This window comes from Narcine bancroftii, chromosome 12 (assembly GCF_036971445.1).
Source record: "Narcine bancroftii isolate sNarBan1 chromosome 12, sNarBan1.hap1, whole genome shotgun sequence".
In the NCBI taxonomy this organism is placed as follows: Eukaryota; Metazoa; Chordata; class Chondrichthyes; order Torpediniformes; family Narcinidae; genus Narcine; species Narcine bancroftii.
In genome coordinates, this window is record NC_091480.1 from 17,483,986 (window position 1) to 17,498,327 (window position 14,342).

Consider the following 14,342-nt stretch of genomic DNA (forward strand, 5'->3'; position numbering starts at 1 on the left):
AACAACATTTCAAGTTGCACATCTGAAGACACACAATTTGTTCAAACTTAGGGAACAGAGTGTTTGTGGTTGAAAGTTTAAAAATGGCACAAATGCTTTCTATTCAAAGTCAAAAGGAGGATATTCAGTTTTAAAAAAAACACAAAAAATCCTCTAATTGGAGCATTAAATATAGTGGATAAATTGAAAAACACCACCATTAAAGGAAAAAAAACAACCGAGTCTGTGGGAAAGATTTGGTCACAACAGGTTTTTAAAATTTTGATGGACTAGAAGAAATATTTAAAGGCAAGCAGAGTTGGGAGGATGGTGCACCAATTGTGCTAACAAACCACTTCAGCATCCTAACTTGTCCTGAATAAAATGATCAATAACAGAGGTCCCACAATTTACTTCACAAAAATGAGGGTGGAAATAACTAGTTCCAGGTCTCAAATTTTCAACTGGTTTATCTGCAAATTAGGCAATCTCATACACAAGGCTTTGTTAATGGAAACTGTAGTTAACAGGGAAAGATATTCATTACAATTCTTCCCAATGAAAAATGCATCAAAAACAACTGGTCAGATTTTAACCACAAAGTAATATGCTTTAATATGTGGCATGGTTAGTGTAGTGTTTAGGACAACTATTACAGGGTTTGAATCCGACACTGTCTGTAAGGAGTTTGTACGTTTTCCTGTGCCTTTGCGAATTACCTCCCACATTTGAAAGACATACAGGATTAGTAAGTTAATTGATCACTTGGGTGTATTTGGATGGTCTGGGCTCATGGGCTGGAAGGGCCGGTTACCATACTGTATCTTTATATTAAATTAAAAATTAAATTTAAAAACATGAACAGTACTATCCACATTCACTGTGATCATCTTGGATTTCTGTGTCTCTAGGTTATAATATTACTGCCTCACAGCATTAATACATGGCCAAGATTTTAAAAACAACAAGCTTAAGTTTAATAATACTAAAATGATCTTTTTGTTCCAATGTAATAAACAATTATTGTTCATCGCAGGGAGTTGTGTCTTTCTAAATACAGTAAAATTCCAATAATCCACTATCGGATTATTTGGAAATCCTGATAGATCTGTATCCAACACATTGCAAGCAGATTCCCACATTCTTTTTCACCTACCAGGGCCACATTTCCTCCACTCCTTTAAACTCAAAATTCTGTTTTGCAAGTTTACTTTAAACTTACTGGATTCACCACAAAAAGTATTATTCTATTGAGTGATATCCTAAAAACTGAAGCATTAATAGAATAACATCTGATAGTCAGGAAAATACAGTCTTCCAACATCACAAAGACCTGATTATGCTCAATTAGAGTTTGACTGCTGTATTTACTTGCACATGTACTATTTCATGGTGACAGACACAAGACTAAATATGTAATACTCAAATGCAAGATGTTACACTGTGCAATGTCACAGATAATGGCTGGGATGTTTCAAAAAGAAAGATAGGGCAGGTTAAGCTCATGTAATTTTATGTTTGAAAGAGTGCGAGGGAACCCGCTTTAAAAACATGAGGGATCAAGAGAGGCTTCAATGGCCTGAATCCAGCCAGGATGTCGCATCTCATGGATGAATCTAGAATGAGGGGTTCACATTTTTTAAAATATAGGCTGCCCATTTAAGAGATGAAATAATTGATTATCTCTCAAAAGAGTTGAGAATATTTGGAACTCTCTTCCTCAGAGTGGTGAAAGGAGATGCTTTGAATAAATGAAGGAAGAGGATTTGTGGTAAACAATGGCTTGAAATTTCGTGATTTGAAGTTACAATCAAATCACTATGATCTTATCGAAATGCAGAATATGCTTGAAGGGCTCAATGGCACATATTTGGAAAAGTGACCTCCAACTATGTTAATGGAAAAGTTATTCATTTAAAGGGAGCAGTTTTTGGATTCCAGCTTAAACAATACAAAAAGATTTTTTTTCCCTCCAAATTAGTTAAATGTTCATTCATACAGTATCCCAGGTATCCGGCACCCAACTGGATTGGTAGATGCCATATAAATGAATTTTCTGGTTGCTTAAGATTGTGTGTTACATGGATTAGCAAACTAACCACTGGGGTGGGGGGGGCGCAATTTTAAACTTTTGTATTTGTATTTCCGTAATGTTTTTGCCGGTTGCTTGGATTCTAGATAATGGGGATTTTACTGTGTTCCTCTAATAAAGAAACTTGAAACTTTTAAGACATACAAATGGTATCAAGCATGCCTCAGTGCTGACATTCTCACTTCATCTAGTCAGTGACGGCACAAGCCCCACTCATGAAACTATACTTCCCCTTCTGAGACCTTAACAGAAAGTTCTAGGTGAAATTTCAATGCAATCAAGAGATGGCTGCACCGAGAGTGGTGCTCTTTTCTGACGATGGAAGAAACTGCAAATGAATGGTTCTGACCCAAAACGCCAGCAGATAGATTTTTGCTTCTTTCGGATGACCCGGTCTTCCCTCTCAGATGGATACAAAAATTTCCCATGGCAATATTCAGTGAGACCCTGGGAATACAGTACTTCCATCATGTTCACATGGATCACCTTTGAATCACCATTCCCTTCAACTTCACTACCTTTGTTTCTATGGATAGGAAGTTCACTGATAACCACTAAAACAAAACCCAGATTTTGTGGTGGCCTTTCCTACTCCCAGACTTCCTGTCCAGTTTTCCATCAGACTCCAATCCATTGCTAGTTTCTCTAATTCTATTACATCTCTTCCACATTTATGCTTTCCATTCCAATGGTTTTGATATGCATCCTTTTTTCTTAATTTGATGACTCCATAAGATTTCCCTTCATTGTAGGAGGCAAGGTTATCAATTGTGCCATATAATAGAATATCTTTACTTTCAACTACAGCTCTACCTGCCAGCTGCTCATCAGAGAATACCCAGACTCTGGCTTGCTCTTTAAATTCTGACATTCATCATGGTAATAGGCCCTTTCCTTGTTTCGCCCAATTACACTCAATTGACCTACAAGCCCCAGTACATTTTGGAACTCTCAGATCAGAGGGTTTTACATCACAGAAAGAGGCCTAATTGGCCCAACATGTCCATGCTGGCTAAGCTATTTACAGGAGGTAGTCCCATTTTCCTTTGGCAACATCTCTCTAAACCTTTCCTATCCATGTACCCCTAAATGATTTTTTTTTTTTTAAACCATACAATTGTGCCCACTTCTAACACTGCTTCTGGCAGCACTCCACATATCCACCACTCTCTCTGTGAAAATTAGCCCCTCAGATCTCCTTTAACTCTTTCTCCTCTCACTTTCCGTAAATCTTTTCTCTTTCGATTTGGACTCTGCCTTTTGTAGGCAAAGATCAGCTAGCCCAGCTGAGTTTCTAATCAATAATGACCTCAAGAAAATCTGTCTCTGCACACATGCTGCCTGACCTGTTGAACACCTTCAACATTTCAGTTTTACATTTCTGATGGCTATGAAATTTTGAACTCTATTTGTGGAATTCGATTCTCACTGCTACCATCAGGAAAGAGGTACAAGTACCACAAGACTTGCACCACCAGGTTCAGGAACAGCTACTACCCCTCTATCATCAGACTTCTCAACAATAAACTCAATCAGGGACTCATACTTCTGAATTTTATTGATTTTTTTTCCTCTATTGCACAATTTGTTTACATTTCTTCATTTGTTTACTGGTGTACATTGTGTAGTTTTTTTTTGCACTACCATTAAGTGGCAATTCAGTCTCAGCCACAGGAAAAAAATCTCAGGATTGCACATGATGCACTCTGACAATAAATCTGAATCTAGAAATTTTGCTCAACTCATTTCTGTGTTGAGTACACAACTGACCCCTATTCAATTTTTAAAATTGTTGCATTATGTGGCATTGAACACAAAAGCAATATTTCTTTAAGTTTGTACAAAAAGTTAATATCCTCATATACAAATTAAATAAATTTATGTGCTAAATGTGTATTTGCAATATCTGGTAATCGCATTTATTCAAGTCATGAAAATCCAGATGTAGCAAGTACAGTAATATAAGTTAACAGTTACACTTGAATTAACATGTTAGAGTGCTTTGGAATATGTATTACTTGTGTTGATGTGTTCACCACACTGGTTACCAGGTGACTGGAGATGTACGTTAAATTAAGCATTGTGGGAGATCAGTAACACTGATCTTTTTGAGAGATCAGTATCACTGATCTAAAAGAGAAGTGAGGATTGTGAGAGATGAGTAAACTTGACATAAAAATATGAAAGATGGGGAAACTAGTACAGACACGTGGAGTAATGGATTAAACCAGTATGAACAGGCCAAGCATGGAAATTAGGATGCAGGAAGCAGAGTCAGCCTATGTAAGATAAGAACCTTCTAGTCCTTTCAACAGGATCAGTGAGCCCACCGTATGAATAAGATAAGGAGAGGTAAGGAATAATAGAATGTAGGAAGTTGAGATAGACTGGATGAGATAAGGGTCTCCTAGCCCTAGACAGAAGTACCAAGTTCTACATATATAATTAGTAAGCCATACATAGATTTATCAAGTTATGCATATTTAATTAGTAAACCCTAGACAAGGATTAGCGAACTCTGCATATGAAGGGACTGTAGCTCTGAGAGTTGGAAAGGTGTGAATGGGGACAAGGGCAAGGGGTTGTGAATAAGGACAATGGGGATAATGACATGAGAAGACACCGACAGGATACCCCCTGGTCCTCCAAGTCCATTGAAACTACACGTAGGCAGGAAGGATTGCCTATGCCAAACCCATCCAGGGGGCAGAAGAATGTAAGGGGGAGGGTATTCTGATACTGAAATTCACTGTATAAAAGTTGGGTGAGCCCCAGTGTATGTGTGTATTCCCAGGTTAAGGGGAAGCACCCAACTTTGCATTGTTGTTGTAATAAATGTTCTTTGTTCTCAATTTTTGTCTCGAGCAATTTCTGTGAAGGTCCTTCTGTTTCTAACAGCGTAATTGTAGACACAGTAGGCAAAAAAAATCTTAATTTCTAATTTTTCCAGCAAAACATTTTCTGATGCAATCTTCATTCTCAAATATTGTACAAAGATTAAGAATTTAAATATAGTTTTGTAGGATTACAAGAAATAAAATACAAGAAATTGCAAGGGTGTGCTATATTTACAACCCATTATTTACTATTTATTAAATTTCTGAAAATTTGTGGGACAGTGACTTCCATTACCTCTTGTGAGAATGACAACTCATGCTGAAATAAGGTTCCATGTGTGACAGCACCATAGAGCAATAAACTTCCTCAAGGGTCAGTGCAGTGAAGAAAGAAAGAAAAAAAAATGTCGGTAGGTTCGACTGACTTTTTGCACATGCTATTTATTATGTTAATTGTGCTGTCAAAACATAAAATCCTATTTTCTAATTTTAACTGCAGGTATGATGAACATTGAAGCAAATTCCTTCTCAAACCAATACATGGACAATAGCAGAAGGATGCCGAATACCAATTTCTGTTGCAACTTCTGAGCCAGCACTACAACCAATGGAGCCTATTCAGCAAATAGATTATTTTTATTTAATCATACAATATCATCCTCCAACCACTTGTCACATTCTCACCGCAACATGAGCAGAAACCATCTACTTCCCATGACACTGTGGTCAATAAGCAGAGGATACATACTAGTTCATTGATAGAAGAATTGGAGGCTAGTTCAATAATTTGTCACCCAAGAATAGAGAAGGTCACCTAAAAGAATAATGGACGCAGAACCATTTCCTCATATTTAAAATATACCTGGATAAATATCTATAAAATTATAGATCCCAACTCAAAAAATGGGAGTAACGTAAACAATTCCATTCCATAGAAAAGCGATGAGTTGAATGGATGCTATGGACAGAAACCCAAGATCCAGTGAAGAAAAAAAAGTGGTAAACATCATGATGCAGAAATATAGCCCAGTAGTAAGGGCTACTAACTCATTTGACAAGACACCAGGGCTGCAACTGCTCCCTCAAGTCTTATGAAGACTATTCCACAGCACGATTTTGAAGCAGTAATGAATGGATCTCTCAAGTTTCCCATGTAACCTCTTCAAAACCAAGATATTTATAGATAGTCATTATTACATGTTTATATCTCTGCCAGTGTTTGCAAGGGCAGATTAAGACAGAGGTTGTGAAAGGCAGTATACAAAAATCCAAGGATTTTTTTTGAGAGTGTCAGTCAATGAAAATCTAATTATGCAATAATAAATTCTCACTGTATCGATGTACTCGTTTACTGCTTCCCTTCCTCTCCAAAAGGTCCACAAGAAACTTTAAATGTTGTACATTTTTGATGTTTCAAGTAAAAGCATGGAAGTTGCACCAAAACAAGGCATTGGCATAGAGCAAGAATGAGACTTCACTCCTTATTAAGGTTTTCTCAGGTTGAGGAATTTTAAAACTTAAAAAGATTACAAAGCTGCAACTAAATTGAAAGGAGCAACAGAAAAGGTGTTTTCTATATCACCCAGTTTATTTTGTTGTAATAGTTAAAATTAAACATTACAGCAATTTTGAAACCAAAGTACCTTGACCCAACATGTCCATGTAAGCTATTTACAGGAGGTAGTCCCATTTTCCTTTGGCAACATCTCTCTAAACCTTTCCTATCCATGTACCCCTAAATTATTTTTTTTTATATAAAAAAAACCATACAATTGTACCCACTTCTTAACACTGCTTCTGGCGCCGCTCCACATATCTACCACTCTCTCTGTGAAAATTAGCCCCTCAGATCTCCTTTAACTCTTTCTCCTCTCACTTACCGTAAATCTCTTCTCTTTTGATTTGGACTTTTGTAGGCAAAGATCAGCTAGCCCAGCTGAGTTTCTAATCAATAGTGACTTCAAGAAAATCTGTCTCTGCACACATGCTGGACACCTTCAACATTTCAGTTTTACATTTCTGATGGCTATGAAATTGATGGTTGACTATTGCATTAATAGATACAAAAAAAATCACTAAAAGCCACTTGTACAGTTCTTCTTTTCTTTGGCTTGGCTTCGCGGACGAAGATTTATGGAGGGGGTAAAAAGTCCACGTCAGCTGCAGGCTCGTTTGTGGCTGACAAGTCCGATGCGGGACAGGCAGACACGATTGCAGCGGTTGCAAGGGAAAATTGGTTGGTTGGGGTTGGGTGTTGGGTTTTTCCTCCTTTGCCTTTTGTCAGTGAGGTGGGCTCTGCGGTCTTCTTCAAAGGAGGTTGCTGCCCGCCAAACTGTGAGGCGCCAAGATGCACGGTTTGAGGCGTTATCAGCCCACTGGCGGTGGTCAATGTGGCAGGCACCAAGAGATTTCTTTAGGCAGTCCTTGTACCTTTTCTTTGGTGCACCTCTGTCACGGTGGCCAGTGGAGAGCTCGCCATATAACACGATCTTGGGAAGGCGATGGTCCTCCATTCTGGAGACGTGACCCATCCAGCGCAGCTGGATCTTCAGCAGCGTGGACTCGATGCTGTCGACCTCTGCCATCTCGAGTACTTCGACGTTAGGGGTGTAAGCGCTCCAATGGATGTTGAGGATGGAGCGGAGACAACGCTGGTGGAAGCGTTCTAGGAGCCGTAGGTGATGCCGGTAGAGGACCCATGATTCGGAGCCGAACAGGAGTGTGGGTATGACAACAGCTCTGAATACGCTTATCTTTGTGAGGTTTTTCAGTTGGTTGTTTTTCCAGACTCTTTTGTGTAGTCTTCCAAAGGCGCTATTTGCCTTGGCGAGTCTGTTGTCTATCTCATTGTCGATCCCCCAAAGTTCCTCAACATGATTATCCAACTGCACGAAAACCAACAAGGTCGGGTCAGATACAGCAATGAGCTCTCTGAACCCTTCTCCATTAACAATGGCGTGAAGCAAGGCTGTGTTCTCGCACCAACCCTCTTTTCAATCTTCTTCAGCATGATGCTGAACCAAGCCATGAAAGACCCCAACAATGAAGACGCTGTTTACATCCGGTACCGCACGGATGGCAGTCTCTTCAATCTGAGGCGCCTGCAAGCTCACACCAAGACACAAGAGAAACTTGTCCGTGAACTACTCTTTGCAGATGATGCCGCTTTAGTTGCCCATTCAGAGCCAGCTCTTCAGCGCTTGACGTCCTGCTTTGCGGAAACTGCCAAAATGTTTGGCCTGGAAGTCAGCCTGAAGATAACTGAGGTCCTCCATCAGCCAGCTCCCCACCATGACTACCAGCCCCCCCACATCTCCATCGGGCACACAAAACTCAAAACGGTCAACCAGTTTACCTATCTCGGCTGCACCATTTCATCAGATGCAAGGATCGACCACTTGTACAGTATGTCTGATACATATATCATTTAGATTTAGAGAGGCTCATCCCATTCATGCCATTTCAAGAATTAAACCAAATCTGCACCAACATTATAGAGTCACAACAATAAACTATTAATCGATCACAGATAGACTGATTTACACAAAAGGCTTCCACTTTAGAGGTCTCAAGTACATTAAGACTTTAACATTTCGGAAACATGACCTAACTTGATGGGCTCGGTCTTCAACATTTGCAGGACCAGAGAAACAAACAAAAATGACTCCTGGTTCCACAGGGATCTAGTAGGAACATCTTAGCCAGTAATAAGGCAAATAGCACCTTTGGAAGACTACACAAAAGAGTCTGTAAAAACAACCACCTGAAGAAACACACAAAGATCAGCATGTACAGAGCCGTTGTCATACCCACGCTCCTGTTCGGCTCCAAATCGTGGGTCCTCTACCGGCAACACCTACGGCTCCTAGAACGCTTCTATCAGCGCTATCTCCGCTCCATCCTCAACATCATTGGAGTGACTTCATCACCAACATCGAAGTACTCGAGCTGGCAGAGGCCGCAAGAATCGAATCCACGCTGCTGAAGACCCAACTGCGCTGGGTGGTTCATGTCTCCAGAATGGAGGACCATCGCCTTCTCAAGATCGTGTTCTATGGCGAGCTCTCCACTGGCCACCGAGACAGAGTTGCACCAAAGAAGAGGTACAAGGACTGCTTAAAGAAATCTCTTGGTGCCTGCCCCATTGACCACCGCCCGTGGGCTGATCTCGCCTCCAACTGGGCATCTTGGCGTCTCACAGTTCGGCGGGCAGCAACCTCCTTTGAAGAAGACCGCAGAGCCCACCTCACTGACAAAAGACAAAGGAGGAAAAACCCAACACCAACCAACCAATTTTCCCTTGCAACCGCGCCTGCCTGTCGCACATCGGACTTGTCAGTCACCAACGAGCCTGCAGCAGACGTGGACATACCCCTCCATAAATCTTCGTCCGCGAAGCCAAGCCAAAAAGTGAAAGATATGAAAACCTAGATTCCTAGTTTAAATCCATGAAAATGCAAGCACTTCTAATAGATGGTCAACTTGCATAATTAGTGGTATATGTCAAAACCTTCTCCATTTCAATGGAAAATAAATTTGATTTCAAATTATAGATAAAAACAAAACATTTGAATTGTTAATCCAAAATAATAAAATGTCAACAATTCTTACAATATTATAGGTCAAACTATCTCTAGTAATAGTCAGAACACATAGCTAAACTTTGTTGTTTCTGAAAAATATATTAAAATTATGTCAGAAATGTTAGATTGTGAAATGTTCATTGTAATTGCACATCTATTTCAGTAACATGCACAATTGCAAATTACAGCAACAATAAATGAAGTTTAAAATGCACTTTGTTTTTGAAGGCATCATATGATACAAGTTTCTCTTCGTTTCTGGTTTACAAAATTTACATTATTTTTCAAAACCTTTTTAACGGGTGTAATTTTTACCCATGATGACTAGTCACACAGCTTTAAGATTGCACACTACTAAGGGTTCTAATTTTTCCCCCAATCCTAAATGGGATTATTGGGTGCACAAGATACCCACTCCTCAATGAAAAATGATACGACTAATTGCCATAAAAGAGATCCTTTCAGAGGAATCAAAAGTTCACCTTATTTGCTTCAGTCACAGAAATGGAAACACGTTGGGGAAACCCACAAAAACAGTGACATTTTGAACATTGCTTCTGGAACGACTCCTGTTGATCAGAACATCTTTTCGATACTAAATTGTTCTGCACACATTATAAAATTTAAAGTGACAGGTCTAAGAATAAACAAAACAGTCGCTCGTCCACGCATAGCAATCAAGAGAAACTAGAAGACAAAAATAGCACTAGGAAACATTCACTTATGTGGTTGAATGAAATCTTCATGCCCTGCACTTTTCTGAGGAATAATTATGAAGCATGGCAGAAAATAAATTCATGAAAATACCTGTAATGTCATTAAGTAGTTCTTCAATAATTTATCATTTAGGATAAACTACTCTACCCCTTCCTGTCACACAAAGCTTCGTAAAAGCATTGCTAAGCAACTTAACTCTATAAAAAGACACCCTATCAGGTTTGTAGAACATTCTTGGTAACACATTCTCATGTAAATAGGGATGCACTCCAAAATAAGAGAGATGCCTTCCTGCATTTCATACTGCAGGATCTGCAGCACCAAACCACACAGGGTGCATGATTTTTAAGCTCGTTACTTAATAGTCCGAACTGAGGCGTTCCACCTTCATTGTATTTCAACTGACAGGGCTCTGGGTTGTGTTTGCTCTGAGATAACAGGCACATGGGCATTGCTGAACCCGGGCCAATGTTATCAGTCAGAATTCGCCGTGGATGAAGACTGAAATGTTGGAGCAAAGTTCACAGGAGATGGGAGGAGAAGGCCACATTCCCAGTGTCAGAGTTGGAGGGGGGTGGGGGTGGGGGGGAAGAGTTAATGAGGTCTAACCCCGGCCTTAACCCCCGGCAGAAACTCTCCCAGCCACCACGACAACTGCACGCATTATTCCCCCCCCCCTCCCCGGCTTGTCACCATGGCAACGTCCACTGAGCACATCGGCCCCGCTCAGCCCCCGCAAGGCTCGCACGCCTGAGCTCTCCTCCCCAACAAGGACCGGGAGCGACGTCCACTCACCTGGGTCGCCAAAGGTGCCGAGCGCTTCGACCGGTGCCAGAGCGCAACAGACTCCCACAAACCCTCGCGCTCACTGGGCAAATAAACCTCCCCCCCCTCCACGGCCGCCTGCCCGCGCGGGTGACGCATGCGCGTCGGCGCCCCTGCCATCGCCTCGCCGCTTCCTCCTCTCCCCGCCCGGAGCGCGCGCCGTGGCCGCGTGGGTAAGTTGCTGCTGCGCTGTTGTTCGGCTGCAGAGTCTGCATCCCAGAAGCTCTGAAGGAATTCTTTGTGTTCCTGATTCTGAAGGGGAGGGGACAATTCATGTCATCATTTATTTTATTCCATTCCCCTCCACTGCAGTCTTCCTTCCCACTGTGATGGGCATCCTGCAAAAGAACCAACCTCAAAGCAGAAAATAATCTGCAATGCAGGGCTAAAAAAAAATATAAATTAGCTCCATCTGGGCATGGTGGCATTTCAATCCATTCCCATCAAAACAGATTGAAAGGTTTCCCCTACTCCCCTGTCCTGTCTGTATTTTAAAACGAGCACATAGTACCTCTTCTTCTAGAATAATAACATTGGAGTAAGAAATTTCCTCACATTTTAGAGGCTAATTTTTGGTTAAAGTACAGAAGATGAAGGTTATTTGGTCCATCCAACTCTAATATTGAATTGTACCAGTGTTTCTATACTTGATCTGATTCCATGCATTGGGTTTAAGTATTTGGTATCAATACCAACTTGGGTTTTATTCATTTTGCTTGGAGTCCATTTTGTTTTATTTTTCTTTTTAATCTACAATAATTCTTGGACCTGCTCAAAATCCCAGATCTCTTTGGTATATTCCCACAATGCTCTAAGCTTGCCAGTGGCTATACTTCATCAGGTGTTTCAGGATATTTGCTGTGTCACCAAAGACTCTCGCCCATCTCGACAGGTGTTCCCTGGAGAACGTTCTGACTGATTGCATCACTGTCTCTAGTGTGGAAGGCAGGAAGAAGCTACAGAGAGTTGCTAACTTGACCAGTGCCATCATAGGGATTAGTCTTCACTCCATTAAGGACACCTACAAGAGGAGGTGACTCAGGAAAGCAGCTTCTAACATCAAGGACCCTCACAACGAAGGCCACCGCTACCATCAGGAAGGGGGTTCAGGAGCCTGAAAACGGACACCCAGTGGTACAAATACAGCTTCTTCTCCTCCATCATCAGATTTCTGAATGGACAATTAACCACAGACATTACCTCACATTTTTTTCTTTTGCACCAATTTACTTATTTTAAAAAAAATAGCAATTTTTACACCTGTAATGCTACTGCAAAACAACAAATATCACAACACATGTTCATGACACTAAATTCTGATTCTGATCCAATTCAAGGTGAATGACAGTCTGAAAAACCTTTGCTATCGCAGCTTGTGTGTGCACAGGAAACACCCCATAAACAAACGATGAAAATAGTACTGCTACTTACACAATACCATGTGGCAGATGATCATTGTCCAGACTATGAGTCAGCTGTCTGAAGATCTACAGTTATTTCTGGGAGTATCTCCTTATTTCAAGGATAAATAAAATGAAGGAAATAACATTAAAAAGTGTGGAAGCAGAAACAACCATATTGACTTTTGTTAAGTAGTTCCATTCAATATTAGTTTGGCAAACTAAATATTATCCCATGTTTATATGATATGGAGTTTAACATGCATGTTCTCCATTTGTCTCAGTACTAAATGTCCCACCCTTCCTTTCTACTGGAATGTAAAATGAGTGTTTATATATCCAGTGTCAATTTTTAGTATCTACATGTGTTGGTTAATATATCATCAGCCACAAATGAAGACATTATTCTCATGCTTGTGAGCAATAAGAATTTTTTGCCTCTTTCCCCCCCTTGCATTCCCAATATTTTTAGCTTGGAAACAGTATTTAACTGTTGTATTTTACATTTTTCTAACTGCTTTCAAAGTTTTTCTTTCTTTTTGATGAATCAAGACTCTTGATGCTAATTTTATAGGTTAATGCTGTACTGACAATAACCACACCAGTAGTGCGAGTATAAGACAGCTTTAATAAACTAATATGTCTACTAAGAGGTCTTGTCTCTGCAAGACAAACCTGGAAGGCTAGACGTAGTTCTGGACTGCTTGATAGACAAGGTCACCGGGGTGACCCCTGGTGGCCCAATGGTGTAATTATGTACTGACAATAACCTCACCAGCAGTGCGAGTATAAGACAGCTTTAATAAACTAATATGTCCACGAAGAGGTCTTGTCTCTGCAAGACGAACCTGGAAGGCTCGACTGTAGTTCTGGACTGCTTTATAGACAAGGTCACGGGGATGACCCCTGGTGGCCTAGTGGTGGAATTACAAGAGGTCTTGTCTCTGCAAGACAAACCTGGAAGGCTAGACGTAGTTCTGGACTGCTTGATAGACAAGGTCACCGGGGTGACCCCTGGTGGCCCAATGGTGTAATTATGTACTGACAATAACCACACCAGCAGTGCGAGTATAAGACAGCTTTAATAAAGTAATATGTCCACTAAGAGGTCTTGTCTCTGCAAGACGAACCTGGAAGGCTCGACTGTAGTTCTGGACTGCTTGATAGACATGGTCACGGGGATGACCCCTGGTGGCCTAGTGGTGTAATTATGTACGGACAATAACCACAGCAGCAGTGCGAGTATAAGACAGCTTTAATAAACTAATACGTACACTAAGAGGTCTTGTCTCTGCAAGACGAAGCTGGAAGGCTAGACTGTAGCTCTGGACTGCTTGATAGACAAGGTCACCGGGATGACCCCTGGTGGCCTAGTGGTGGGATTACATACAAATGCAAGGATTGCGTGCAACTACTCAAGGGGAATGAATGCAGGAGTTGCTAATAATATGCTGAGCCTGCTAAATGAGTAAATAAAAAGAACTGTCTGCTTTGAGCCTTGTCCACCCCCTTCCCATGTATTTATTTTTAATTTAAATTTAGACATACAACCCAGTAACTGGCCCTCCTGGCCCATGAGCCTGTGCCTCCCAATGACCTACAACTGGAGAACCGGAGGAAACCTACACAGTCATGGAGAGAATGTACAAAGTCCATGCAGACAGCGCCGGATTTGAACCCCATTCCACATCAGATAGACAACAGGTTTTCTTTACTTTTTTGTTCACTCAGGGATGTGCACTTTGCAGGCTGAGCCTGATTTTAATTGGCCAACCTTTCAGAAGGTGTTGGTAAGCGACCTTAACCCATTGAGGTCCTTGAGGTGTGAGTAGGCCTACGATGCAGTTAGGGTGAGAGTTCCAGAATTTTAACCGAGTGAGAATGAAGCAAAGGCGACGTATTTCCAAGT

The 14,342-nt window shown here is 40.9% G+C and overlaps 1 protein-coding gene across 9 annotated transcripts in view; it reads right to left on the reverse strand.

Annotated features, from left to right (window-relative positions):
* mrtfba (myocardin related transcription factor Ba) overlaps positions 1–11,166 on the reverse strand; it is a 131,880-nt gene extending 120,714 nt beyond the window's left edge. For 4 of the 9 annotated variants that reach the window (XM_069906228.1, XM_069906224.1, XM_069906227.1 and 1 more), the window contains exon 1: positions 11,004–11,157. The gene's annotated coding sequence lies outside the window, so the exon portion shown is untranslated. Of the gene's footprint in view, positions 1–11,003 lie in introns of all 9 variants that reach the window. The other 5 variants (XM_069906236.1, XM_069906231.1, XM_069906229.1 and 2 more) reach the window with 5 other exon arrangements.
* Positions 11,167–14,342: the final 3,176 nt, after the last annotated feature.